At 45.1% G+C, this 26,830-nt stretch overlaps 1 protein-coding gene and 2 long non-coding RNA genes across 4 annotated transcripts in view; 1 reads left to right on the top strand and 2 right to left on the bottom strand.

The window, feature by feature from the left end:
* The window catches only part of PLD1 (phospholipase D1), a 130,814-nt gene that overhangs the window by 14,120 nt on the left and 89,864 nt on the right, over positions 1 to 26,830 (top strand). The window contains exon 1 of one of the 2 annotated variants that reach the window (XM_081910829.1): positions 5,763 to 6,041. The exons of the other annotated variant lie outside the window; for it this stretch is intronic. The gene's annotated coding sequence lies outside the window, so the exon portion shown is untranslated. Of the gene's footprint in view, positions 1 to 5,762; positions 6,042 to 26,830 lie in introns of those variants that run through there. 2 annotated transcript variants of the gene reach the window in all.
* Positions 2,621 to 16,024, bottom strand: LOC309370045. The gene is made up of 3 exons (XR_014168384.1): positions 15,852 to 16,024; positions 12,120 to 12,256; positions 2,621 to 3,013 (listed from the first exon to the last, which is right to left on the bottom strand). It is a non-coding gene; the product is annotated as an uncharacterized lncRNA (long non-coding RNA).
* LOC309369983 lies at positions 12,932 to 15,845 on the bottom strand. Its single transcript, XR_014168310.1, has 2 exons — positions 15,056 to 15,845; positions 12,932 to 13,707 (listed from the first exon to the last, which is right to left on the bottom strand). It is a non-coding gene; the product is annotated as an uncharacterized lncRNA (long non-coding RNA).

The following is a 26,830-nucleotide window of genomic DNA, read 5'->3' on the forward strand; positions in this document are numbered from 1 at the left end:
TTCTTGTGCATAGGATTGCCCCCTTAAAAATGAGCAGGGATGGCTCCTGCCGAAGCCCTATTGGCAAGGAGTTCCACAGGGCAAGGCCTGCCCCTGGGAAAGGCCATTCATACCTGGGATTACCAGAAATGCCCCATCAAAAGACCTCAGCGATTGAGGTGGAGCATAAAGAATCAGGCAGTCCTTAAGGCACCTTGTTAAGGGCCTTGTTCCATCAAAATCAAAGCGATGAGTTTTCCGGAGTAACCAGGAAATGACATGTCTGACGCAATATGTAATATTTGTTTGCTTGGAAGCTCCACTTCGATGTTCGTTGATTTGCTGTGTGGTCAATGGGCAAATTGCTTTGCAAAGTGCAAGAGGAATTTGCAATCTAAAATTAAAACACAGAGGAGACAAGGGAGGAAGGGAGGTGGAAATGATGGAAGCAGTAAATGGGGAAAGAATAAATATGCATTTGGTTTAATTACCGTAAGCGTACTCAGGTTTATGGTTTTGGGATTGCAGAGTTCAAGAGGATGTGGTTCCATTTAATTGTGTTTAAAGATGGCAGCTTCAGGTCTGTTGTCCTTATGAACTGGGCATTCCTCTGTTTCTGGTTCAGTCCCAGACTCTTCCTTATTAGCCTTGTCAGGCAAGTATGTTTAAAGGTGGGGCTGCTATATTTCAAGTTTCCAGTCATACCAACCAGTGCCAGTTTTCACCATTAGCTGCCCTAGGTTCTCACCTTTCATTTCTTTTTTTCTTTTTAAAAAATGTCTCTAGCCCTTAGAGTGGCACTATTCTGTCCCATTATGTTGTGGCAAATGAATATATAATGATATAAATTCAAAATGAAATGAGGAAGTTCCTCCTGACGAAAATGAGTAAATCATTCTATGGTTTGTAATCTCTGTGGCCGGCACTTCCCACCCAAATGCCCATAGCTGTGGCTAAAAACACTATGACAGCTTGTTCTTTCTTTCTTTCTTTCTTTCTTTCTTTATTTCCCACCCTTCTGGCTGGGTTTCCCCAGCCACACTGGGCGGTTCCCAGTAGAATAATAAAAGCACGATAAAACATCAAACATTAAAAACTTCCCTAAACAGAGCAGCCTTCAGATGTCTTCTAAAAGTCAGACGGCTGTTTATTTCTTTGACATCTGATGGGAGGTTGTTCCATAGGCCGGGCGCCACTACCAAGAAGGCCCTCTGCCTGGTTCCCTGTAACCTCACTTCTTGCAGGGAGGGAACTGCCAGAAGGCCCTCGGAGCTGGACCTCAGTTCCTGGACTGAACAATGGGGGTGGAGACGCTCCTTCAGGTATACTAGGCCGAGGCCATTTAGGGCTTTAAAGGTCAGCACCAACACTTTGAATTATGCTCGGAAATGTACTGGGAGCCAATGTAGGTCTTTCAGGACCGGTATTATATGGTCTCCGTGGCCTCTCCCAGTGACCAGTCTAGCTGTCGCATTCTGGATTAGTTGTAGTTTCCAGATCACCTTAAAAGGTAGCCCCACGTAGAGCGCATTGCAATAGTCCAAGCGGGAGATAACCAGAGCATGCACCGCTCTGGCGAGACCTCTCTGGCGAGACAGGTAGGGTCTCAGCCTGCGTACCAGATGGAGCTGGTAGACAGCTGCCCTGGACACAGAATTGACCTGCGCCCCCATGGACAGCTGTCCAGAATGACTCCAAGGCTGTGCACCTGGTCCTTCAGGGGCACAGTTACCCTATTCAGGTCCAGGGAGTCCTCCACACCTGCCTGTCCCCTGCCCCCCAAAAAGAGTACTTCTGTCTTGTCAGGATTCAACCTCAGTTTGTTACCGTGGCAGACGAAGGCAGCGGGCTAGGGGTGATCACCTGCCACCTCTGAGGCAGCTTCCTTAGTTTGCGGCATGGAATGGCCTTCGCGCAAGTGTTCAGTGAATACACGGTCTGCAGGAGGGTGAGTGGGATTGTGGTCGCTGGTCACACACACCGACAACTGTGTGAGAAAGGGGTCCTATTGACTGGCCAGGGGCTCACAGTGGGGAGGAGGACTTTTCTATGCTTTAAGCTGCACATGAATGGAACCCCTTTCTCATTAAGACTGAATGCGTGGTTGCTGAAGCTGTGTCAGGTTTGGGGGTCTGGTTTACAGGTGCAAAATTTTGCTCCCAACTCACACCCCGAATGGGGTGCGGGGCTTTGTGTGAAACCCTCTGATAGGGGTTCTGATTTTAATCAGTGTAAGTGAAGAAGGGGTTAACTCCACCCCATGATCTCACCACCTCCCCCTAGCTGTTTTTAGTTAGCCATATGGTGGGCAGAGACATCACCTTGCCAACAAAGGTCCGTATAGTTAAAGCCATGGTTTTCCTAGTAGGGATGTATGGAAGTGAGAGCTGGACCATAAAGAAGGCTGATCGCCGAAGAATTGATGCTTTTGAATTATGGTGCTGGAGGAGACTCTTCAGAGTCCCATGGACTGCAAGAAGATCAAACCTATTCATTCTGAGGGAAATCAGCCCTCAGTGTTCACTGGAAGGACAGATCCTGAAGCTGAGGCTCCAATACTTTGCCCACCTCATGGGAAGAGAAAAGACCCTGCTATTGGGAAAGATGGAGGGCACAAGGAGAAGGGGACGATAGAGGATGAGATGGTTGGACAGTGTTCTCGAAGCTACTAACATGAGTCTGACCAAACTGCGGGAGGCAGTGGAAGACAGGAGTGCCTGGCATGCTCTGGTCCATGGGGTCACAAAGAGTCGAACACGACTAAATGACTAAACAACAACAACAATGGTGGGGAAAATACAGGAATGCAGAGCTGAGATTGAGGATGCATCTAAACAGTATTTTATTTGCAAATAAGTCTTCTGAGATAATGTAAATGGTTCTTTGGCAACCGGGTTCTTTTGCATATTGGCTTTCCCCCCAGGAAAGGGTAAATCTGAATTAAATCAGGGTTGTGGAGATACAGACAGGTATTTTGATTCCAGTGATGTTATGCCACTGCTCCAAAAGTCTTTCATGCACAAAGAGCTTCTGCCTACAATTAGAAGTGTAGGGGGGAGAATTTCTATTCAGTTAAAATTTAAAGGTGAATCTGTCTCATTAAAACAAAAAAAAAATCCTTCCAGTAGCACCTTAAAGACCAACTAAGTTAGTTCTTAGTATGAGCTTTCGTGTGCATGCACACGAAAGCTCATACCAAGAACTAACTTAGTTGGTCTTTAAGGTGCTACTGGAAGGAAGTTTTTTTGTTTTGACTATGGCAGACCAACACGGCTACCTATCTGTAACTGAGAGAAACCGGTTTTGCTCATCCCTGCCTACAACAAAAACTGACAAAAAATTCATCAGTCTCTTTAAGTGTGAATTATTACACATTTTTGCATGTAATTTTGTCTAATACATTTTTTTTTGCCTTTCTTTAGTGCATTTCTGTATGTTATTTTCACCAAACCTGTTTGTTCTTATGCACACTTTACAGCAGCATTTTTGTATACATTGCTTCGCTGCAGAAGTGCGTTGCGAGATTAGGAGAAATGCGAATTTCAAAGGGCGACTGCGTTTCAGTACTCGTACTGTTTCAAAACCGAATGATACTTGTTTGCCTTTAAATGCAAGCTGAACCAAAGTTCTTCCCTATCCCTATCTCAGACTGTCAATCATGATGCCTGGGATTGACAGAAGTTGGAGTCCAATGACATCTGGAGGGTGGTGGGTTCTCCCGCCCCCCAGCCTTTGCAGTAACAAGTATGCAAGAAATATGGCTGTATCTTTTTTTCAGGGGGAATACTTGTGGTCTGAAATGAGGGGAGGGAGTAGGAGTCATGCCCCCCACAGTTTCTAACTTTATCGTGGTTGTTCGTTAATAATTTTACATACTGCTTGTATACCAGAATGGCTTCCATGTGGGTTGCAACACTAAAGCAATATTTAACATTTAAAACAACTTGTTGGAAGACACTCTGGGGAGGCCCAACCAGGTGGGCGGGGTATAAGTTATTTATTTATTTATTTGTTCTTGTAACAGCTTGTTTTCCCTCTGCCAGACTTTGGCTAGCTCAGCCAACTTTATCCCCACTGCTGTACAGTGTTTGGATCTTGTGTACATTATGCAGTCTTAACCTATGCTGGCTTTTCCTACACTAGCTAAAGGTAAAGGTAAAGGGACCCCTGACCATTAGGTTCAGTCGTGGCCGACTCTGGGGTTGCGGCGCTCATCTCGCTTTACTGGCCGAGGGAGCCGGCGTACAGCTTCCGGGTCATGTGGCCAGCATGACTAAGCCGCTTCTGGTGAACCAGAGCAACGCACGGAAATGCTGTTTACCTTCCAGCCGGAGAGGTACCTATTTATCTACTTGCACTTTGACGTGCTTTTGAAATGCTAGGTTGGCAGGAGCAGGGACCGAGCAACGGGAGCTCACTCCGTTGTGGGGATTTGAACCGCCGACCTTCTGATCGGCAAGTCCTGGGCTCTGTGGTTTAACCCACAGCACCACCCGCGTCCTTTTTCCCAGAAAAGGGGGCTCTCTAGCTCACTCTGCCGAGTGGAGCTCTGAACATGGGCCCCTAAGTCAAACATTGACGACATCACATGCATCTATAGGCCCGTCTGGATCCCAGCCAGCATTTTATAGAAGTAAATAAAAATACTTCTATAAAACCGCCGACCTTCTGATCAGCAAGTCCTAGGCTCTGTGGTTTAACCCACAGCACCACCAGCGTCCCCCTACTTGTGTGTTAAGATTGCTCCCTAAGACACTGTAAGTGTTCTTGCTTAATAGAAGGAAAAGAACAGGGAAACCCAGAAAGATAATAGGACAGTAAGGACAGCAGTAAAAAGCCTTTCAACCTGTTAATGCAGACATTTCAGTTATTAGAATTAAAACATCTTATTTCAGGCTTTCATAGCGGTCTGGGTGTCATGGACCGTGGGTTTTGTACCTGTCATGGAAGCAGCTGTTGAGAGAGGGAGCAAGGCTCAAGCATCGATATCGAAGTCTGCTAGATCTCAGTGAAAGTTGCTTTCTGGAAAGGCTCCAATCCTATGCACACTTTGTTTTGGGTGAATTTGCAGTGATTGGGATTCACTATACATGTGCTGAGGGTTGCAGCCTAAATAAGAACTGCTAGCACATTAATAATGATCCCTGTTATATGCATGGTTGTGTTAAGAATGATATGAATTCTGTGTCTAGATTGTGACTCTGTTGCTTTGTCGAGGGAAGAGCTGAGCAGCCACCGTAATGAAAAATTGCATCAAGTCCTTTTCTAGGTTTCTCCCACCTCTTTGCATTTGCAATTGGGGTAATAAACACCGACTGTTTAAATGGCTACGATAGACACACCTGTTTTACAGCAGTGGCATGTGATCTGTAGGAACCGACACTGAACAAGCATTTAAAATTACAGCCTTTTTCACTGCGAACTGCTTGACTTTAAAGAGGGTTAAAATGCAGTGGAATGAATAACATATTCCCCATCACGCTGCCGCTGTCTTCAAAGGGATGCACAATGCAAATCATTTGCATTGTAAACAAACGGCAGAATCTTGTGCTTTGTGGGTCACAAATACCTTGAAGAGATGTGGGTAACAATTGCAGATGAATATATCTCCAATGAAGTTCATCTACCTGCACCGTTTTAAAATAATAATAATGCTCCCTGGGGTTTTGAGAGAGAGTGTCTAGTGGCAAAACACAGAGGGCTTAATAAGCTCATTCAGACTGTGGCTTTCCCTCTCTGCCTCCCTCCCGTTCGAATTGGCTCCAAGGGGAGGGGCTTCCCTTTGATCAGCTCGACTTCATAGGCTGAAGGATCTCGTGGGCTGGATTTTCCCTTAAACTGCCTCTGTGGAACAAGCTCAAGATCTCTGAGCTAAAGAAGCACTTAGCTAGAAGCCGTTTCCCAGTTTCTGAAGAGACCCTGGGTGTTCAGTTGCCTTTTCCTGAACACCGGCATGGTCATTTAACTTAACACTGAAGGAGAGTACTTGGCTATTCTTTTTTAAAAGGAGAAAAACACACACCAGAAGGACAATGGGTCGCTTTCCTGCCTCAGGGCACAAGGTTAGTACACTTCAAACTTCTACGCGTATATGTCAACTGTCCGTGTTGATTCTCTCAACTTGTTGCCAAGCTGTCATGGAGCTGGCGACAGCCCTAGGCAGTCGAGGCTTCAGCTTCCTGCCTGCTAACAAGGGGAGAAGGATGACTTTATATAGGGTATTTTTTAATTTTTGCAGAACAGGAGGGGTTGCTTTCCATATAAACGATGGCAGGGATCTGGCTGTTAAAGGATTAAAAATGGAAGTTTCCTCTGGAAAGCTATCTGTCGCCTTCAGTTTTGGCATGTACAATTTAAAATGACTTTTCTTGCCGGGTTTCACTTTGCCTTTGATTTGGCTTTGCTCCCAACACACTGAGCAACCCAGAAGTTTGGAAGGGGAACGATCAACTCCTTTGCAAGGGGCTGGCCTCTTAAAAGATTATGTAATGGGCTTATTAGAAGCTATGTAATGCCTGAACGTATAGATCCAAAACGTCTGTAGATTTCAGATGGCAAATGGGCAAAGATGGATAGCTCTTAATGAAATAAACTTTTCTGAGAAACCCTCAAAGATCTTTGCCAGGCAAAGAGAGCCGGTACTTCTCTTTCTCTCCCTCTCGTCACTAGAGTGGGCAGCCACAGTACAATGTCTGATGGTCGTCCTTATTGGTTTAACCAGCAGTCATTTTGTTGTAACCACAACTTGCTCCTGTGAAGAAGAAAATGTGCAAATTTGTGTTGATTCCTCAGGTCCAAGTGCTAGCAAGCTCAAGCCCAGAATGGATGGAGAAATTATATGGCTATGTACTACCTCTTATGAATCCTGGTCCCCTGCTTGCAGGATCCTCTTAGGCAATTGGTTGGCCACTGTGAGAACAGGATACTGGACCAGATGGGACTTTGGTCTGATCCTGCAGGGCTTTTCTTATGTCCTTAAGTGCATGGAGCAGAAGGTCCAAAGGCCTGGAAGGGGGACAATCTGACATCATAGAGAGAGGGCCTACTGGCCTTCTTGGTGAGAGCCAATGTTGTTGTGGTTTACAAATCTCTTCCCTTGAGGCATCCCGAAGCAATTTAAAATAATAGGTATGTATAAAGAGATCAATATCAACTTATGCAAAACAGGTGCATCTAAAAGGATTGTTTACGTAAAGACAATATATTAAAACGACAGCAGTGCATATATAAAATCAATTCAAAGACTGATGCCAACTGGGAAGAAGATATTGATGGGCTCTTGACAGGAACGTCTTTAACAGGTGCCAAAACGACCATAGGGATGTGCATTGAGAGGGAGTTCCACAGGACAGGTGCTGCCAGACTGAAAGCATGGTTCTGACACTGCTCAGAATGGACCTCCTGATAGGGTGGTCTCTGCAGGACACTCTAGTAGTTAGAGACCTGGGTTCAGATGCTCACCCAGCCACGAAGCACATTCAGTCACCTTGGAGACTTCAGCCTCACCTACCTCATGGCTGATAACAGGGTAAAAGAGGTGAACATGGAGAAGTACCATAGAAACTACCCCTTGCATCTTGTTGGTTATAAAGACTGGCTATTGAGGCAGATGAAACTGTCAAGGCTGAGAGACGGTTCTAGATCTTAGGTCTATATAAACAGGCAATTGCATGGGGTTGGATATCTAGGATTACCTGGATGATTCAGGTCTGTGGTGCTAGTGACCTGGCTTAAACGGCCTCGGGTTTCTTCCACCACAGTGTTATAGGCACCATGAAATGGTGTCTTCCCTGAAAGTCTCCCAGGTGTGAGCACAACAGTGTTGACACTATGAGATACGTAGGTGTGTTTTCAAACCTGTTATGGACACCCTAAGGATTCTTTTCTGCAAGTTGCTGTCTGTCCATGCATCTGACTTGCCAGCAGACCTGGTTCATTAGTGCAATTCTTGGGAGCAAGGCCTGGGACTGACTCCTGTGTAAAACTGGTGTGTGTGTGTGTGTGAGAGAGAGAGAGACAGACACAGACACAGATGAGAGAGAGAGAGAGAGAGAGAGAGAGAGAGAGAGAGAGAGAGAGAGAATGTGCACACACAAATGCTTATACAAAAAATATATTGGGATTAGTTTTGTAATTATTTGGAAAGTGAGCAGAGTCCTAGCTAGCACAATTGCCTCAGGAAGAGTTCCATGAATGGCCAGTACTAGCATAAACACTTCAAGTGCATGTGATCAGGGGCAGTTGGTACAAAAGGGTAGCATCCTATTAGTGAGGATGTAGTGATTACAAGGGACGCGGGTGGTGCTGTGGGTTAAACCACAGAGCCTAGGACCTGCCGATCAGAAGGCCGGCGGTTCAAATCCCCGCGATGGGTGAGCTCCCGTTGCCGGGTCCCTGCTCCTGCCAACCTAGCAGTTCAAAAGCACGTCAAGTGCAAGTAGATAAATAGGTACCGCTCCAGCGGGAAGGTAAACGGCATTTCCATGCGCTGCTCTGGTTTGCCAGAAGGGCTTAGTCATACTGGCCACATGACCTGGAAGCTGTACGCCGGCTCCCTCAGCCAATAAAGCGAGATGAGCGCCACAACCCCAGAGTCGGCCACGACTGGACCTAATGGTCAGGGGTCCCTTTACCTTTACCTTTTAGTGATTACAACCATGAGCATTTGAAGCAATAAAAGAGGGGGGAACCAATGTGTTTTTAGCTGTTATCAGCTCTTCATCAGGGGAAAAATAGATGCAACTGTTTTCTCATGAGATCCCTGCAGGAGTTCCACACTCTGAGCATCAAACATGTGGGAACTGAGCCAGAGTTAATTGACTCTGCAGAGAGTTAGCTAAGATAACAGGGAATCTATTTTTATTTTTAAAAAAGAAATTCTCAGAAAATAATCCCTTAAGCATTTTTGTCTCCTCTGGTGCCTCCCAAGTTGCACAGGAAGCAATGCTCTTATTAAATTACTTGCATGCCATTCCTTTAATAGAGCTTTTGAAGGAAAAAAAGGGAGTCTAAGTGTCAGCCTCACTTTTATCTCTTGTTTATTGCTGGAGTGAAGTGAACCTAGAATTTCTCTAGATAACCAGGGAACAGCCCAAGTCTGCCAAGGTAACCTAGGGGAGTTTTAGGTCACTAAGACTGCCTTCAGGCTTGCATGGCAGGAAATCTCTGAAGAGGAGCTTCCCAGGTGTGAACTTGGACCCTTCTGTTTGCCAGTTACCTGTTTTACCACTGAGTTCCAGACCCCCAGTCAGTAAGCCGAAATGGCCTTGTTACCTACTACACGTGTAATTTTTGCTCTTCTAGGTGGGAATTGTGCTGTTAATGGATTCCAGTCTGTTGTTGTTGTTTATTAAAGTGCTTCTGCTCACTAGGGCCTAGGGTAGCACCAGTCCAGGTTTTGCATAAAGCCGAGGAGCAGTTGCAAAGACAGATTTATAATGGGTCTTTCTCTTTTTTATTTATTTTTATTATATATAAATTTTTAACATGTCAATTCCAACCATCATTTAACATAACTTCTTATCTTATACAATATTATAGACTTCCGTCAACAACCTCTGAAGATTTTCTGTTCTTTATCACTTGTTCTGCATTTCTTAATTTCTCTATTACTTTTAATTGTCCTTAACTAATTATTCTTTTCAATATTTCACGAAGTCCTCCTGACAGAACGTCTTGTAGTCCTACTAGTGTAATCTGTTTCTAATGGGTCTTTCTCCTGTCTGATGTTAGAATTTGTTCTCAAGTAAGGTGTTTTAGTCCACCACTCTTCGTGTAAATATTACATATTTCATAGAACCATAGAGTTGGAAGGGACCTTTAAGGTCTTCTGGTCTAACCCCTCTGCAATGCAGGAATCTTAAGCTAAAGCATCCATGACAGATGGCTATCCAGCCTCTACTTAAAAACCTCCAAGGAAGGAGAATCCATCACCTTGTGTGGGAGTCCATTCCATTGTTGAATAGCTCTTAGTGTCAGAAAGTTTTTTTCTGATGTTTGGTCATAATAATAATAATAATAATAATAATAATAATAATAATAATTTATTTGTACCCAGCCAGATAGCCACTCTGGGCAGCTTCCAACAAAGATTAAAATAAATTAAAATGTCACAATATTAAAAGCTTCCATGAACAGGGCTGCCTTCAGATGTCTTCTGAATGTCAGATAGTTGTTTATTTCCTTGACATCTGAAGGGAGGGCATTCCACAGGGCAGGTACCACTACCAGAAGGCCCTCTGCCTGGTTCCCTGTAACCTCACTGCGAGAAAGCCCTCGGCGCTGGACCTCAGTGTCCGTGCAGAATGATGGGGGTGGAGACGCTCCTTCAGGTATACTGGGCTGAGGCCGTTTAGGGCTTTAAAGGTCAACACCAACACTTTGAATTGTGCTCAGAAACGTACTAGGAGCCAATGTAGGTCTTTCAAGAAGGGTGTTATGTGGTCTCGGTGGCCGCCCCCAGTAACCAGTCTAGCTGCCGCATTCTGGATTAGTTGTAGTTTCCGCCCCACGTAGAGTGCATTGCAGTAGTCCAAACAGGAGATAACTAGAGTATGCACCACTCTGGTAAGACAGTCTGCAGGCAAGTAGGGTCTCTCCTTTCTTGTAACCTGAAGCCATTAGTACAGTCCTATCCTCTGGAGCCGGGAAAAAAAAAAGCCAAGCTTACAGGACCATTGGTCCTGCTAGCTAGGGATGATGGGAGTTGTAGTCCAAAAACAGCGGAAGACCCAAGATACGCCTCTGCAAATAGACTGCACCATTTGCAACAACAACAACAGCAACAACAGTGCTTACTGGTACTTCTTTTGCTCAGCTTGAGAGTTTGAGTATGAAGAGGCATATTTCAAACTCAATGGTTCTGAGGGAATGTTGGCTTTGCAGACCCTTGAATTAAGAAAATATGTTGTGAAATAAATGCATGAAACTTGAATTTGTGCCCTTGAGAGCAGCGGCCTTTATTTATTGATTTTAGGGATTTATAGTCTCCTTCAACAAGTTCCCAGGGTGGCTTACAAAAACATTAAAATTAAAAAAAATGCAATATAAATCCATTCATGTTGTTACGGTGTGATGAATGCACAGGTGAAGAATCACAAAACATTGCCCAGCCATGCACAGAGCTGGTGGTTAATCAGATAGATAGATAGATAGATAGATAGATAGAAAGATAGATAGATAGATGATAGATAGATGATAGATATAATGTTATGGTTAAAACATTGTGCTGGCACATTTCAATTTGGAATATTTTTTGAGCCCCCACCTTAAGCTTAGAACATCTGCATTCTTTCTGTCTCATCTGTCTTACTCATTGAATATAGTTTTTGAACTGGATTTCAGTGAAGCTAATCTATTTTGACTCTTTCCCCTGGATCACTTGAAGCCATATAACATGATGAGCAGTTGTAAACTAAAGTTAACAAACCGTAGCTTATCCCAAAAAACCCCAGGATAGGTGTAGCTGCTGATGCAGAAGAACCTGTCCTTGCAAAATGTTATATAGCACAGTGTCCCTTTGGCTTCTGTGCTGGGTGGGTTCAAGAGTTTGTGAGGTCCACAAGGAATGTCCTTCACTAGTGAGTGTCCCAGCAGGGTTTCCTCCTCTTTCTACTGTCCTGTATGTGACAGGATTTGCCACTGGGTGTATGCTTGACAGCCAACCCAAGTCCCTGGCCCCCCTATGAGGAACAGTTGCAGTATTTGACAGGTGACATGATAGACGTTTATACAATTATGTATGGCATAGAGGAAATGGATAGGGGACGCGGGTGGCGCTATGGTCTAAAGCACCGAGCCTCTTGGGCTTGCTGATTGGAAGGTCGGTGGTTTGAATCCCAGAGAAGGGGTGAGTTCCCGTTGCTCTGTCCCAGCTTCTGCCAACCTAGCAGTTCGAAAGCACGCCAGTGCGAGTAGATAAATAGGTACTGCTCCAGCAGGAAGGTAAACAGCATTTCTGTGCACTTTGGCTTCAGTCATGGTGTTCCATTGCGCCAGAAGCGGTTTAGTTATGCTGGCCACATGACATGGAAAGCTGTGGACAAATGCCGGCTCCCTCGGCCTGAAAGCGAGATGAGCGCCGCAACCCCATAGTCGCCTTTGACTGGACTTCACCATCCAGGGGTCCTTTACCTTTTTACCTTTTACTAGCAGTTGAATGAGTTCTTCGTTTTGTCCCATATGCCTCTGTAGTTGTGCTTGCATTTGAGCATCTCCTTCTTAGAACTTCTTAAAATGCTCTCAAACATTTGGTCAGTAGGGAGTCTAGTGAATTGCCCTGAGACTGTCCTCTTTGAGGAAGGAGACTGTTGCTCATACAAGGACCCTGGAAAGAAGGCATTCAGGTTGCAGCATTTCCGTCTGGCTGCATGCAAACAACACCTTTAAAGCACATTCACAGCACACCCTCCCCAAAACGATTTGGCACGTTAGTTTGTTAGGGGTTGCTTGGAATTTCAGTTCTCTGAGAGGTAAACAACAGCAACCAGACTCCTTTGAGGGAATGAATGTGCTTCAAATGTGCTTTAAAGGTACAGTGGTACCTTGGGTTACATACGCTTCCGGTAACATACGCTTCAGGTTACCTACGCTTCAGGTAACAGACTCCGCTAACCCAGAAATAGTACCTCAGGTTAAGAACTTTGCTTCAGGATGAGAACATAAATCGAGCTCCGGCAGTGCGGCAGCAGCGGGAGGCCCCATTAGCTAAAGTGGTGCTTCAGGTTAAGAACAGTTTCAGGTTAAGAACGGACCTCCAAAACGAATTAAGTACTTAACCTGAGGTACCACTGTATAGTGCAGTGCATACAAAGCCCAAGTCCAGGCTGTTCTCATCCAACAACAGTTTATAGAACAACACACACGAGAAAAAGAAAGATGACTACAACCAGCCAACAGTATTTGTGGAGACATACACAGAGAAAGATGTAAATAATCGAGACCAGGCAATCTGTGAGAGTCTGCAGCTAAGCTCAGAGCTTGCTGAATCCTGAGGTTTAATTTCTGGGAAAGCTGTGTCTTAATATTTGGAGGGACCAGTTCCTGCAGTTTCTGCAGAAGCAGAAGAAAATGGATTCTGCTAAACTGGGCTGAAGGTGACTGACTTTGAACAGAGAACAGATGTCTGATGTCATTCTGAGACAGGCACTTGACAATCCTGAGATACCATCAGGAGCTTGAAGCACCTTCTTTTACTATCGGTTGTCAACACTTGCTAGTGACGATATTCTTTTATATACATATTTGCTGATGAGTAGGGGTGGGTGGGCAGAAAGTGTTAACTTTTGCTGAAATGATGCCCATACCTTCACCTGGGAAGTAAGTTGGCGTCTTTCAAGCTCCCCGTTTTACCAGTGCTTGCAAAACTGGATTGTAACTCTTTGTGTACAGTATTTATGTGTATCTCTTCAAGCAAAATCCGAGTTTATTGTATATTTGTTTCTCTTTATATGTGGGTGGAAAAGAAAGAAAATGATCTCACTTGTGTCGCCCAGTATAGAAACGAAAATATGTGGCCAAGAATTGGGAATGAGCTACAGCTGGCCACACCTGGATCAGAATTCAAAGCCCAAGCTGATTCATATCTCAGGGCTGAAAGTGGGGATCACCTTGCATTAGGAGGCAGGAGCGCAATGTGTGAATGAATTTTTCAGCCTTTTTTGTAGCAAGACGTTTGTACCAGGACTTAAGGCTATGGTATTCCTTTCCTGGGGGACTCTAGTAAGTCCCCTGTACTTTAAGCAGGGTGGATAAAAATCAAAGCTTTAAAAAAATATAATAATAATAATCAGATTTTTTTTTAATGTAAATCGGATTTTTTAAATTTAAATCGGATTTTTAAAATAAAATGCTTTTGGAGGAAACATCTTTCTAAAGATAGTTTTCTCTTTAAGTTACATTATTGTCCAAAGGCTATTCATCAGGAAATAAGGATTTGTTTTAAGTTTTTCATGTGTGCTAAAACTCAGTCTAAGTTTTTTTTAATCATTTAACCACATCAGTTAATGAATATGGATACATATGCTATAACATTATTGTTTGAGTTAAATAAATTGTTTAGATTGTTAGTAAGGAAATGATTATTTTTCTCCTTCCAATAAAGTACAGCAGAAAAGTTGACTGTCCAAACAGTCAACTTATTAAACCTCACAATAATTTCATAATTATCCGTCTATGTAATTTTTGATAGAACTGTAAAAACTACTCTGGAAATTTATTATTGTCTCAGGAGATACAAATGATATAGGTTCATGAGCTGAATTGAATTTCTCACCCATCTCTAAACACTCCATTCCAAATTACATGTTTTGAATTTATATAGTATTTGGTACTTGAGTATTCATAGGCAAGTTTATAAAATTCCCACTGAGACCTTCAGACATCTGTAAATGGGGATATTCCTGTCGTACATCATAAGCCCGTGGTTAATTAGGCTCTAGAATTCAACCTGTTCCTTCTTCAAATTTTTCTTTCCTCCTTTCATTTTTTCTTGAAGACATTTTTCTATTCCCAGGAGCTTTACAGTCTAATGGGCCCAATCCTCTCCTCTTTTTAGAACTAATTTAACACAATTCAGGCACGGAGACACTTGATTTCATTGCTGTGTGTTGTTCCCATGAGTATCACTAGCTTAAATATAAAATATAATTTATTATGATTGGGGAAGAGGGAGAGTTCCACACCTGAGCTTCAGTCCCAAATCCAGGAGCAGCTGCTGGGAGGGGAGAGGAGTAAAGTACTTTGGAAAGCTGCTCTTCATCATTACCAAAAATGAAAGATGCTATCTTGGAATAATTACAATTATGAAATACAGTTGAGTCATGAGTCCTCAGGCCTGCCTATAAGTGTAAGGCACAGTAGACCTTGAAGACAGGCCTGCTTTGGTGTTACATGCATACAGTAGCGTACTCAATATGAACTTCAGGATAGAGCCCTCACAGAGTGCTTTTTGCCTGGTTAAAATGTGTCTTTGGAATGCAGCTGTGGCATTTGCCCATTCGTTTAGAAAATGTCTGTACAGGGGAGAGAGAAAGGGTTAAAAATGTAGACCAATAGGAAAGCCGGAGGCGGAGCCTACCTGTTTATAAAGGGGCTTAGCCCGAGGTTTGAGTTAGTTGTTGGTGGGTAGTTGGTTGGTTTTAGTGGGTTGGTTGGTTGGCAAAGGCAGTTGGAAAAGCAGTTGGCAGGCAGTTGGAAATAGACAGTTAGTGCAGTGGGTTCTTGAGAGAGGGGAGGTAGAAAAATAAGAGAGGAAAATAAGACTAAGAAAGTAAAGACTAACAATGTTTGGAATGCCGTTAAAGTTTGTTTGTGTCTGAAAGAAACTACACTCTTCTTTATTAAGTTGAGAACCTGACTGAGACTGAAGTGATTTTACCGGGGAGGACATGGTTGGTGGCAGCAGATTAGTGGTGTACGGGTCAATAGTCTGTGAAACGACCGGGGGCCTGTATGAACGCCACAGCCGCAATACATCTTGCTTGCCTTGGCAGACAGAAAAGAAGGAGGCAGTTCATAATTACAACAGGGGTTTGAGGGAGATCAAAGCTCAGAGGCAGATGAGGGGAAAAGCTGGGAAATAATGGGAGAGGAGGAAGAAGAAGGAGCACCAGAAGGGGAACAGCTGAAGGACACAGTGTCTTTAGAAAGCATTCCAGACGCCCCCCAAGAACCTGGCGGGCATTGAAAGTAGGAGAGCAGAGAGCTCAGAGGCAATCTCAGCACCCGTAATGATGACACATAATGGGAGAGAGGGAGCAGGTGGAGACTCACTTGACTCCCAAGTGGTTGCTTGTCTAAGCCTCTCTCTGTGAATATTGAATAAAAAGCATTGGTAAGAACTTCCCTTGTCTTACCAGTTCCTGACAACCTACCATGGGGGTTTGGATCCTCTGACGCCTGACAGCTAGGTGGGCCATTGGCCTGATCCTGCTGGCTAATCTTACGCTCTTATGTTCTGGAGGGAAGGGAGGTGGTGGTGGAGAAATGTGTAGAAGCCTTTGGCTTTTGCACAACTGCATTGCAGTCTAATGTACAAAAGCAAGGTTCACATTCCTTGCTCCGCCCACTTTTGCCCTGCCCCCCTCCTGCCAGTATGTGGTCCTTAAGCGATCCCCCTGAAAGGAATGGGGGCTATCCTGCTGGGGGGGGGAAGGACCTGCGTCCCTGTTGTAAGCACTGGCTGCAGGGGTTCAGCAAGGGTTGAATTTCACATGAACGGAGCCTCTGGGGCCAATTTGGAGGTCCCCGCTGAGGCAAAAGCAGCCGTGCCTTTGCCTGGTATTCCACCTTGTGGCAGCGATCAATCATAGTGCCCAGCAGATGTTCCATTTTCATTGCAGTTCTCATGTCGTGTCCCGTTGTGTCTGCCAGACTGCTACCCCGAGCATACATAATAATAAGTAAATCCTGTCAAACAAAATGGGCCTAAAGTCAATGTGTGTAGAAATAGACTGTCAGAATGATGGATGGTGCCGCTAGGCCCCTCAAGCTGAGTCTGTTCCTGTTATGAAGCTTGCCCAGCGACTTCTACCTCATTTTTTGCTGGACTCAGACCCTATCTTCACTAAAGTGGTATGATACTGCTATAAATATATAAACAGGCATGGCTTCCCTCAAATAATCCTGGGGATTGAAGTTGGTTTAGGGTGCAAAGAGTTGCCAGGAGACTCGTGGTCCCCTCACAAAGGTACAATTCCCAGAGTCTCTGGGAAGAGCGATTGACTATTAAGCCACGGGCGCAGGAAGAGGAGGTAAAGGACTCCTGACAGTTAAGTCCAGTCGCGAACGACTCTGGGGTTGTGGTGCTCATCTCGCTTTACAGGCCGAGGGAGATGGCGTTTGTCCGCAGACAGTTTTTCCATCAGTTTTTCCGTCATGTGGCCAGCATGACGAAGCTGCTTCTGGCGAAACCAGAGCAGCGCACAGAAGTGCCGTTTACCTTCCCGCCGGAGAGGTACCTATTTATCTGCTTGCACTTTGACGTGCTTTCAAACTGCTAGGTTGGCAGGAGCTGGGACTGAGCAACGGGAGCTCACCCCGTCATGGGGATTCGAACTGCCGACCTTCTGACTGGCAAGCCCTAGGCTCTGTGGTTTAAACCACCCGCGTACTAGTGTAGGCCTTTGGCTGTATGCACTAAAAGGAACTGACAGACAATAAGTTTCCTTCCACATTCTCCCACCAAGTCACACATATTCATCCAACTGGGGGCCATAAACAAAAGACCTGGGGGGGGGGGTTGGCACCTTTGCATGCACTCTCCACAGGAAGTAGCTCAGTATGGGAAGGGCTGTATGGCAGACGTTTATGTGCAGACAGACAGTCCCAGCTTCAATCCCCAGCACCTCCAAGTAGGATTGGGAACGTTCCTAGCTAAAAACTTAGGAGAGCCGCTTAGACATCCCCCAGCCAGATGGACCAATGGCTGGACTCGGCGTTAAGCCCGTTTCCTATGTTCCTAGCAGGTTCCTGTGCACCACCGAGCTACAGTGCTTCCCCAGAGCATCGTTTGAAAACCCTGCATAGTGAATGCCTGCATAGTTTGGCTTTGATTTTGTGAAACGATTGCATTGACACAGCAACAATGCACTCTTTGATACAGGAGGCTTAGGTGGCGAAGCTTGCCAAGTGCTGGCTTCTCTGCCTTATTTCCCTGCTAGTTTTGTGTCCCTTCTTCTGCAATGAGTGGAAAGAGAAAGACATGCACACACACTGAAATATACTCGGAGTCGAGAGTGGATTTCATGCTCTTTATTCAGCTCATAGTGATGAGGAGGAATGGAAGTTCCCCCAGAATGTCTGCTTTATATACATTCTTGACACAATGGGCCCCCACGTGATTGGCTAATTCCGGGATTCTCCTGCAGGCCAATCAGGTTGCGGATTCACTTCCACCTGGAGCTTGATTGGGTGGCTCCTGTGGACCAATCAGACTGCTGCATTTTGGATCCTATTCAACTCAGTACATAACACACACACACAACTTTGTCACTGGCTGAATTGCTGAGGCCGGCGAAGCAGGGAGCATGCATGCCTGCTGGCCAACGCTGCATGCGCCAGTTCTCCTCGAGATACGGGGAGGGTGCATATCTGTGGCGCTCGCTGCCCACACATCTTAAGTTATATAAGTAAGAAACTCATGCTTATTGTTCTGATTGCTTCTGGTTTTGACACTTTCCCAAACCCACCGATGCCTAGTCCCCTCCCAGGGCCCCAGAATGTTGTGGGTGTTTTCTCTCAATTAAAAGCAGATGAAACAACATAAGTGAAAAATTATATAATCAAATCCCAGACCCTGCTCTTCATTTGTCAGACAACTCACCCACTCTCTGCCTGCGTTTCGGAGGTGCTCTAATCGCAGAGAAACCATCTGTCTAAACAGATGGAAGAGGGGAGAAGAATGTTCTGCGGACTCCCAGGCGTGCGAGAGTGTTTATGTTTGGTGGTGTATGTGTGGGAACAGAGGACCTCAACAATTTGTAGATGGGGACATCCGAGTTTAACTCCTGCGGTGTGCTCCTTGCTTCCTAGAGTGGCGACAAGTTCCAGGGGTAACAGCACTAGTTGGGTTTGGTTCCCTTTTGGTCATGGAAGCAGATTAAATCTGCTTCGTTTACAAACCATACAAGTGGACCTTAAGTGAAAAGGAATGGCAGGAGAGAATGTGCAAGGCTGCCAATTTGGCTTTAGCCGTCAGCTCACTCACAGCTCGGCCACATTTGCACCATACTTTTAAAGCACCGCTAACGCTTTAAACACCTGTGGCTTTCCCCCAAAGAATTGTGGGAGCCATAATTTGTTAAGGGTGCTGAGAATTATTAGGAGACCCCTATTCCCCTCCCAAGTGGGACGCGGGTGGCGCTGTGGGTTAAACCACAGAGCCTCTTGGGCTTGCCGATCAGAAGTTCAGCGGTTCGAATCCCTGCGACGGGATGAGCTCCTGTTGCTTGGTCCCTGCTCCTGCCAACCTAGCAGTTCGAAAGCACATCAAAGTGCAAGTAGATAAAAAGTTACCACTCTGGCGGGAAGGTAAATGTTGTTTCTGTGTGCTGCTCTGGTTCACCAGAAGCGGCTTAGTCATGCTGGCCACATGACCTGGAAGCTTTCGCTGGCTTTTGCTGGCTCCCTCGGCCAATAACGCGAGATGAGTGCCGCAACCCCAGAGTCATGACTGGACCTAATGGTCGGGGGTCCCTTTACCTTTACCTTTATTCCTCTCCCAGATCTAAACTACAGTAGCTTAACAATTCATCCTTCTACCCTGGGAACTCTGGGAATTGTAGCTCTGGGAAGAGGAATAGAGCCCTTAACAAACTACATCTCCCAGGATTCTTTGGGGGAAGCCATGAGTGTTAAAATGGCATCATAGTGCTTTAAACCAGGCATAGGCAAACTCGGCCCTCCAGATGTTTTTGGCCTACAACTCCCATCATCCCTAACTAACAGGACCAGTGGTCAGCGATGACGGGAATTGTAGTCTCAAAACATCTGAAGGGCCAAGTTTGCCTATGCCTGGCTTTAAACATATGGGGTGCATATGGCCTCATTTTCTGCGTTTGCTTGTTCCAAAGGCAAGGTGCCGTTTCTGCACAGCACCCCCTTACTCTGTGTGTGCAAAGAAGAGAGAGGCCTTAAGGAGCCTAAGAGAAGCGCTGCAGGATCAGGCCCAGCATCCTGCTCTCACAGTGGCTTACCAGATGCCTATGGCAAGCCTGCATGCCCTGCTTTCCCAAGCTATGCCTGACGTCTCCTTCCAAACTCACAGGAGATGCATTCACCATCTTGGGCCCTACAATATGCAGGGAACGCTTTGCTGCTGGTCCCGATCCACTCAGTGATGTTTTCAAGTACAGTGGTACCTCGGGTTAAGTACTTAATTCATTCCGGAGGTCCGTACTTAACCTGAAACTGTTCTTAACCTGAAGCACCACTTTAGCTAATGGGGCCTCCCGCTGCTGCCTTGCTGTCATGCGATTTCTGTTCTCATCCTGAAGCAAAGTTCTTAACCTGAAGCACTATTTCTGGGTTAGCGGAGTCTGTAACCTGAAGCGTATGTAACCCGAGGTACCACTGTAGTGGAACGCCTTTTCTCGCAATGAGACCGTGGCCAAAACACGACTGTTTCCATTTCCTGATAAGGCAGGATATCTAAGGGCCAACCTAGGCATTTGTTTAATATGTAACAGGCAGCTGTCTATCTTGTTTTTCCCTAACTAATTACGGGCAACAGGGAGCTTCTCACTGTGAAGAAAAGTACAGTGGTACCTCGGGTTACAGACGCTTCAGGTTACAGACTCCACTAACCCAGAAATAGTACCTCGGGTTAAGAACTTTGCTTCAGGATGAGAGCAGAAATCGCATGACGGCAAGGCAGCAGCGGGAGGCTCCATTAGCTAAAGTGGTACCTCAGGTTAAGAACAGTTTCAGCTTAAGAATGGACCTCCAGAACGAATTAAGTTCTTAACCCGAGGTACCACTGTAATCCCAATAAACCTGCCCTCTTCCAGTGTCTCCGTTGCAAATAGATTTGGGCTCGTCCAGGGTTGTTGTTTTTCCAGCTGAAACTCAGCTTCTCAGGTGGGCGCCATTGCCATTGTAAGAGAACGAGGGAGGTGTTCGTGGTGATTTCTGGCACCTCATCGCTTCCCACCTGTAATTAGTTAAAGGATAAGCAGAGATTAAGCATGGTGTCTAGTTGGCCGGTTTTTTTGGCCTGTAGTAGCAAAATTCAGTTACTTCCCAAAAGACTTCACATGGAACATGGAACAGAAATACTATAGCTCCTTAGTGCCTATGAAAAGTTATAATATAAACTCAGTAAGTATTTTATCAGTCTGGTATACCTCCATGTAAAAACTGTATTTGCATATCTTTCCCCTTACCCTTAAAACATTTAAAACAGGGATACATTCTCCAAATTTGTTAGGGGGGTGTATCCATTTAGTATGATCGAATGATCATAATCTGTTTAGACTCCGCTATTTGACATCTGACAACCATACAATATCCTTTTGTTAACTATAAAAGTGCTGATAAAATGGGTGGCATTATGTCACCTGGGTCAGGTAAGAGATATTGTACGTCCCCCCCGCCCCGCCCCCGCATATCATAATTAAGGGAAATAGAGAATTTGAGTGCTTAATTGCATCTATTAAAGCTGAAAAGCCAAATGAGAAAAATGTATCCCCTTTTGTTAAAATTAGGTATGGCATGGTGACCAATTATAGACATAAGAGAGAGAGAGAGAGAGAGAGATTGGGATAATTATTTCTTTTTGGAGAACCGGTTCTGATATTTTGGGGAAAAAACATCACAAGTGCTAACTCAAACGTAAAGCACAGTTTTTCTGGGATTTGACAGGAGATTAAAACATAAGTGTATGTTTTGTGTATATATGTATGTACACTGGTACCTCTGGTTCCAATTGGGATCCGTTCTGGAGGCCCATTAGCAACATAAAAAGCACACAACCTGAAGTGCCGTATCTGCGCAGGTGCGCGGCGCGATTTGGCGCTTGTACGCATGCGTGAAGCGTGATTTAGCGCTTCTGCACATGTTCGAGCGGCGAAACACGGAAGTAACCCTTTCCGGTACTTCCGGGTCGCCGCAGGACGCAACATGAAAAAAGTAACATGAAGCAAACGTAACATAAGGTATGACTGTATATGTATATATATTTGTGTTTGTGCAAGATCTGTTCTCAAGATGTGTGCAAGAATTTGAAGTGTGTATCGTTTTATTTACCCAGAAATAGTACTTTTGGTTTATCTAAATGACACTGATGCCACAAATTGTATCTTGAATTATTCTACAAAAAGGTGCCTTTTCGGTGGGAAAACACCATCATTGATAGATTGGTTTGAATGCCTTTAGACTGCTGCACTGATGGTGGATTTTAGTGGCCAACTGCAATAGTAAATATCAAGGTTAGAATTTTGTTTGTCATTATTGTAATTAATTTGCATATGTTTCTCTCTCTCTCTCTCTCTCTCTCTCTCTCTCTCTCTCTCGCTCATGCAATCATTCTTGGCACTGACATTACTAACAAGCAAGTGAGAATGTAAGAGCAACTTGGATGCCTTTGAAAGGTGATCCAGAGGGCGTGGAATTGGTAGCCAACCCCTTGGGATGCTGCTGAAGGGGTGGGAAAATACATGTGCCTCTATCCTTCCCGCCTCCCACAAACTCAGGCGTAGGAGGCCCCCGGTGTTCCCTGCCTCTTCCTCTCTCATGCACACGCATAGTCACACACACCAGACAGCTGGTCAGGGAAGGATATGTGTCATAAATGGCATTGGGCAAGCCTGAGAGGCCTCACCCAAGCCCCATATGAAGAAATGTGAGACCTAGAGTATTTTTTACTATTACTATTATTATTAATAATATTCCATCCTTAGCCTTAAGATCTCAAGGTGAGTTACAACAATTAAAGCACAACATTAATCAAAGTTTAAACCGATAACTCTCTCCTGCAGCAGGTCTAGCCCTTTCCCCCGGAAACTTATCTACCGTTTCTGCCCTTTTCATTTGAAAAATGCTGGTTAAGTTTCCCAGAAACATCAGGATTCCCCAGCCAAGCAGTTCAGAAACCTCTTCGCTAAGCATTCCATTAGGCCCAGCACTTTTGAAAGCAAAAGCCGCAAGTTGCTCAATCTTGGTTTCTTTCGTGAGGTGAGCATTAGGAGGAATGTTTGTTTTATTTTATGGAAACAGCTCTCAGCCATTGGACTTTACCCAGCTTAACACGTTTGGTTTTTATATCTAAAGGATAAAGCAAACCGCAGAGTAACCTTCACCTCTGGTATTCTTAGCTTGAATCTGTAGAGCTGAGTGAATCGTTTCGGTTCTGTGGGTGCTTGGCGCTTGAGTTCCTGCTGTCAGTCTATCGATCTCAAAATTGGACTGTGCTTTCGACCTTCCCAAGCACTTTCCCACTGCTTAATGTACAAAGAGCACCGCAAGGCCGGCTGAGAGACCCACTTACAGCCCAGGTATCTTAGGAGCGATGATAGGATGAACAAGCAGCCGTGTCCAATTTGGCTTTGCAAATGTGCTCTATATCAATGATAAATGAACACTTCCCACAACTGTGTATATAAGGAAGTGAACAGAATTCAAGGACATTTTAGATGCTATATGTGGAATGCTTCGTAAAAGCCACTGGCTCGTAAGAGGAGTTTGGATTTGATATCCCGCTTTATCGCTACCTGACGAAGTCTCAAAGCGGCTAACATTCTCCTTTCCCTTCCTCCCCCACAACAAACACTCTGTGAGGTGAGGGAGGCTGAGAGACTTCAGAGAAGTGTGACTGGCCCAAGGTCACCCAGCAGCTGCATGTGGAGGAGCGGGGAAGCGAACCTGGTTCACCAGATTACGAGTCCACCGCTCTTAACCACTACACCACACTGGCTCTCGTAACCAGCAGAGTGTTGGACTGGAAATCCCTGCTCTGCCACAAAGCTCACTGGGCCATCTCGGGCCAGTCTCTTGTCTCTCAAACTCACCCACCTCAGAAGGGTTCCCGTGAGGATAAAATGGGAAAAGAAGACCTCGTGCTATTTATTACGACTTTTAACTTCACCCTGCCTTCATATGAAATGCAGAATGGCACCTGCCTGTCATTGGCTCCCCTTCCAACTATTGCTGGCATCCTTGTCTTCTATCTGACCAGCCCCAATGCACTGGCGGATGAACGGGACTGCAGAGGGAGCGGGGCTGCCCCTGGCACCACTATTCTGGTAGGGTGCCATTGTGTCGCCCGCCCTGAACACGTGCCACGCCCACATCCCGCGCCAGCACCATGCCCCCACAGGCAGTGTGTTACACCCCCAGAACGTGCGCCATGCCCTTGCGAGCGGCGTACCATGCTCCTTCATGCCCCCCGGGATGTGTGTCATGCCACCCGGGGGGCACCAGCCATGCCCCCGCCTGCTCTCCGCCCCCGGTAGTGGAGCATGCAGCTTCACCACTGCCCCAATGGCCATCGTCAGCCACTGTTAATGAACATGTGTGAGACTGGCAGGGTCAGAAAAAAGACGGATGCTTCCATCTGTAGTAGGACCTCCGAGAACCACACCCAGCCAGAGGAGACTCAGTTGCCCGAGTCTGCATAACACAGCCGACAAGGATCTGTATAGTTAAAGCTATGGTTTTCCCAGTAGTGATGTATGGAAGTGAGAGCTGGACCATAAAGAAGGCTCATTGCCGAAGAATTGATGCTTTTGAATTATGGTGCTGGAGGAGACTCTTGAGAGTCCCATGGACTGCAAGAAGATCAAACCGATCCATTCTGAAGGAAATCAGCCCCGAGTGCTCACTGGAAGGACAGATCCTGAAGCTGAGGCTCCAATACTTTGGGCACCTCATGAGAAGAGAAGACTCCCTGAAAAAGACCCTAATGTTGGGAAAGATTGAGGGCACAAGGAGACGGGGACGACAGAGGACGAGAAGTTTGGACAGTGTTCTCGAAGCTACCAGCATGAGTTTGACCAAACTGCGGGAGGCAGTGGAAGACAGGAGTGGCTGGCGTGCTCTGGTCCATGGGGTCACGAAGAGTCGGACATGACTAAACAACAACATGTTCTTTAAAACTAGCATCCACCTTTCTTTCTGCATATTGTGCCGTGCATCCGTCAATTTGTCCTTATTTGCCCTACAGATCAGGGATAACTTCTGACAATTATTATAGTGCGCTTCCAGAATTATATAAGTTAACACTCGTTATTCTAATCATTTCCATGGCAACACGCAACTGATGTCAAGTCATCTCACTAGGAATTGGGAAATAAAAGCCATGGTAGCATTTGAGAGATTGATTCCTATTCAGTGCTTCTGCCAACAACGTAGCATTCGCTAGGAAGCTGCCAGGGGTTTAGAGATGTATGCAGAAGACATTTATTTGTATCCTTCAAAGGAGCTCATACATGGTCCTCCCCAGTCTCACCCTAACAACAACCCTGTGGGGTAGGCTAGGCTGAGAGGCAGGGAGTGGCTGAAGGCCCCCCTGTGAGTATCATGGCTGAGATTTGAACCTCTGGCCTCACAGGCCCTAGTCCAACACTGTAACCACTACACCACACTGTCTCTCCAGTGTCAGATGTTATGAAATGTATTACCATTGCAGATAAAAGTTCAGTTCCAAACAAAACAATTTGCCACAGTTTATTCTTATCCAGTGTCTTGTGTTTGTTTATTGCATAAAAATTATACACTGCTTGAGTGTAAAAAAAAGAAAACAAGCCTCAAAGCAATTTTCAAAAAGATAAAATCAAGGCAAATCTACAGCCATACTTTAAAACATACAAATGTTAAACTACTAAAACAGATTAAAGTAACATCAACTGTCAAGGATGTTTTAGCGGGGCATTGGACTAGGCGACACTTGGGGTCCCTTCCAACACTGCAATTCTATGATTCTATGAACTTTCTGAACATCTGGGTAGACTTGTCTAAACAAGGATGCTTTTAGCAGGTGCCGAAAAGAGCACAGCGAAGGCACCTGCTTGATTTCAACAGGCCGGGAATTCCAAAGACTAGGTGCTGCCACCCTAAACTATTGAGTTCTTAAAAATGCATTGTCTTTCCAACAAATGTAATCAAGATGTGTGCACAAAATGACTAAATATATATCCCTCTCAAATATATAAAAATGAACATAATTTTTAATGGATGTAAAAGATTGCAAATGCGGTCCCTACCTCTACTCCCTGCCTGTGGGACTTTGCAGGAACAAAGTCCCAGGGTTCCAGCAGATATCTCTGCCCTCAGAACTTCCTGTTTCAGGTTTTTTTTTGGTGGGCTCTGTTGGCAAGATGGCAAGATGCAAATACCTCTGCTCAGTCCAACCCCTCAGCCTGGGATAAAATGGTGGGGGAATTTGATTGCTCTGCCCTTCTGTTTTCATAAATTTCTCAAAGCACACAGCACCACTTTAAACTTTTAAAAAATATACCTATTGCCAGCACTAGAATAAATACTAGTAGGATGCTGGAATATTGTACAGTGGTACCTCGGGTTACATACACTTCAGGTTACATACGCTTCAGGTTACAGACTCTGCTAACCCAGAAATAGTACCTCCGGTTAAGAACTTTGCTTCAGGATGAGAACAGAAATGGTGCTCCGGCGGCGCAGCAGCAGTGGGAGGCCCCATTAGCTAAAGTGGTGCTTCAGGTTAAGAACAGTTTCAGGTTAAGAACGGACCTCCGGAACGAATTAAGTACTTAACCCGAGGTCCCACTGTACAAAAAAATATATATATATTCAGGAAACAAATTTCACTTAGCTACCTATTAAGTGAAAAATTGGTACAACTGATGTATTTTATAAGTTAAAAGTACATTATGGCAGGTACATTATAAGTTCAGAACTGTGGCACGGAATATGCCAACAGTTTTGCATTCCCCTTAGTTGAGCACATACACACAGAGAGATCTTAATTATTTAAATATCCAGACTGTGAAGTATCATGAATCTAGTTTCAGATCCTGTTTTGGATTGGAGGCAAGCTGCGGTTTCTTGTTTCGGCTGTAACAGAAAACTATGGCATAACAACTCCACAAGTGTTCCATTTCGGGGAGCATGTGGGCACAATATTCACCCTCATTCAGTCTAATAAACCATGGTTTCTTAGACCGAGCTTAACTGCTTCCACTCTACAATTAACTTGTTCTGTTGCCGATGCAATCTGAAGTGTACTTAGGTCATCAGATGTTTCAGAAGATGCTCATCTTCTACTGAAACAGCAGCCCTGTCTCTCTTCCTTGTTATCTCTTAGCAATCCAAAGTATGTGATGTGAAGTTGCCAAATTGAGTGTCTCTCTTCCTTCTTCACTTCATGGCCATTTGCTGG

The sequence above is a fragment of the Podarcis melisellensis genome (genome assembly GCF_964234715.1).
Source record: "Podarcis melisellensis genome assembly, chromosome: 5".
Lineage (NCBI taxonomy): Eukaryota > Metazoa > Chordata > Lepidosauria > Squamata > Lacertidae > Podarcis > Podarcis melisellensis.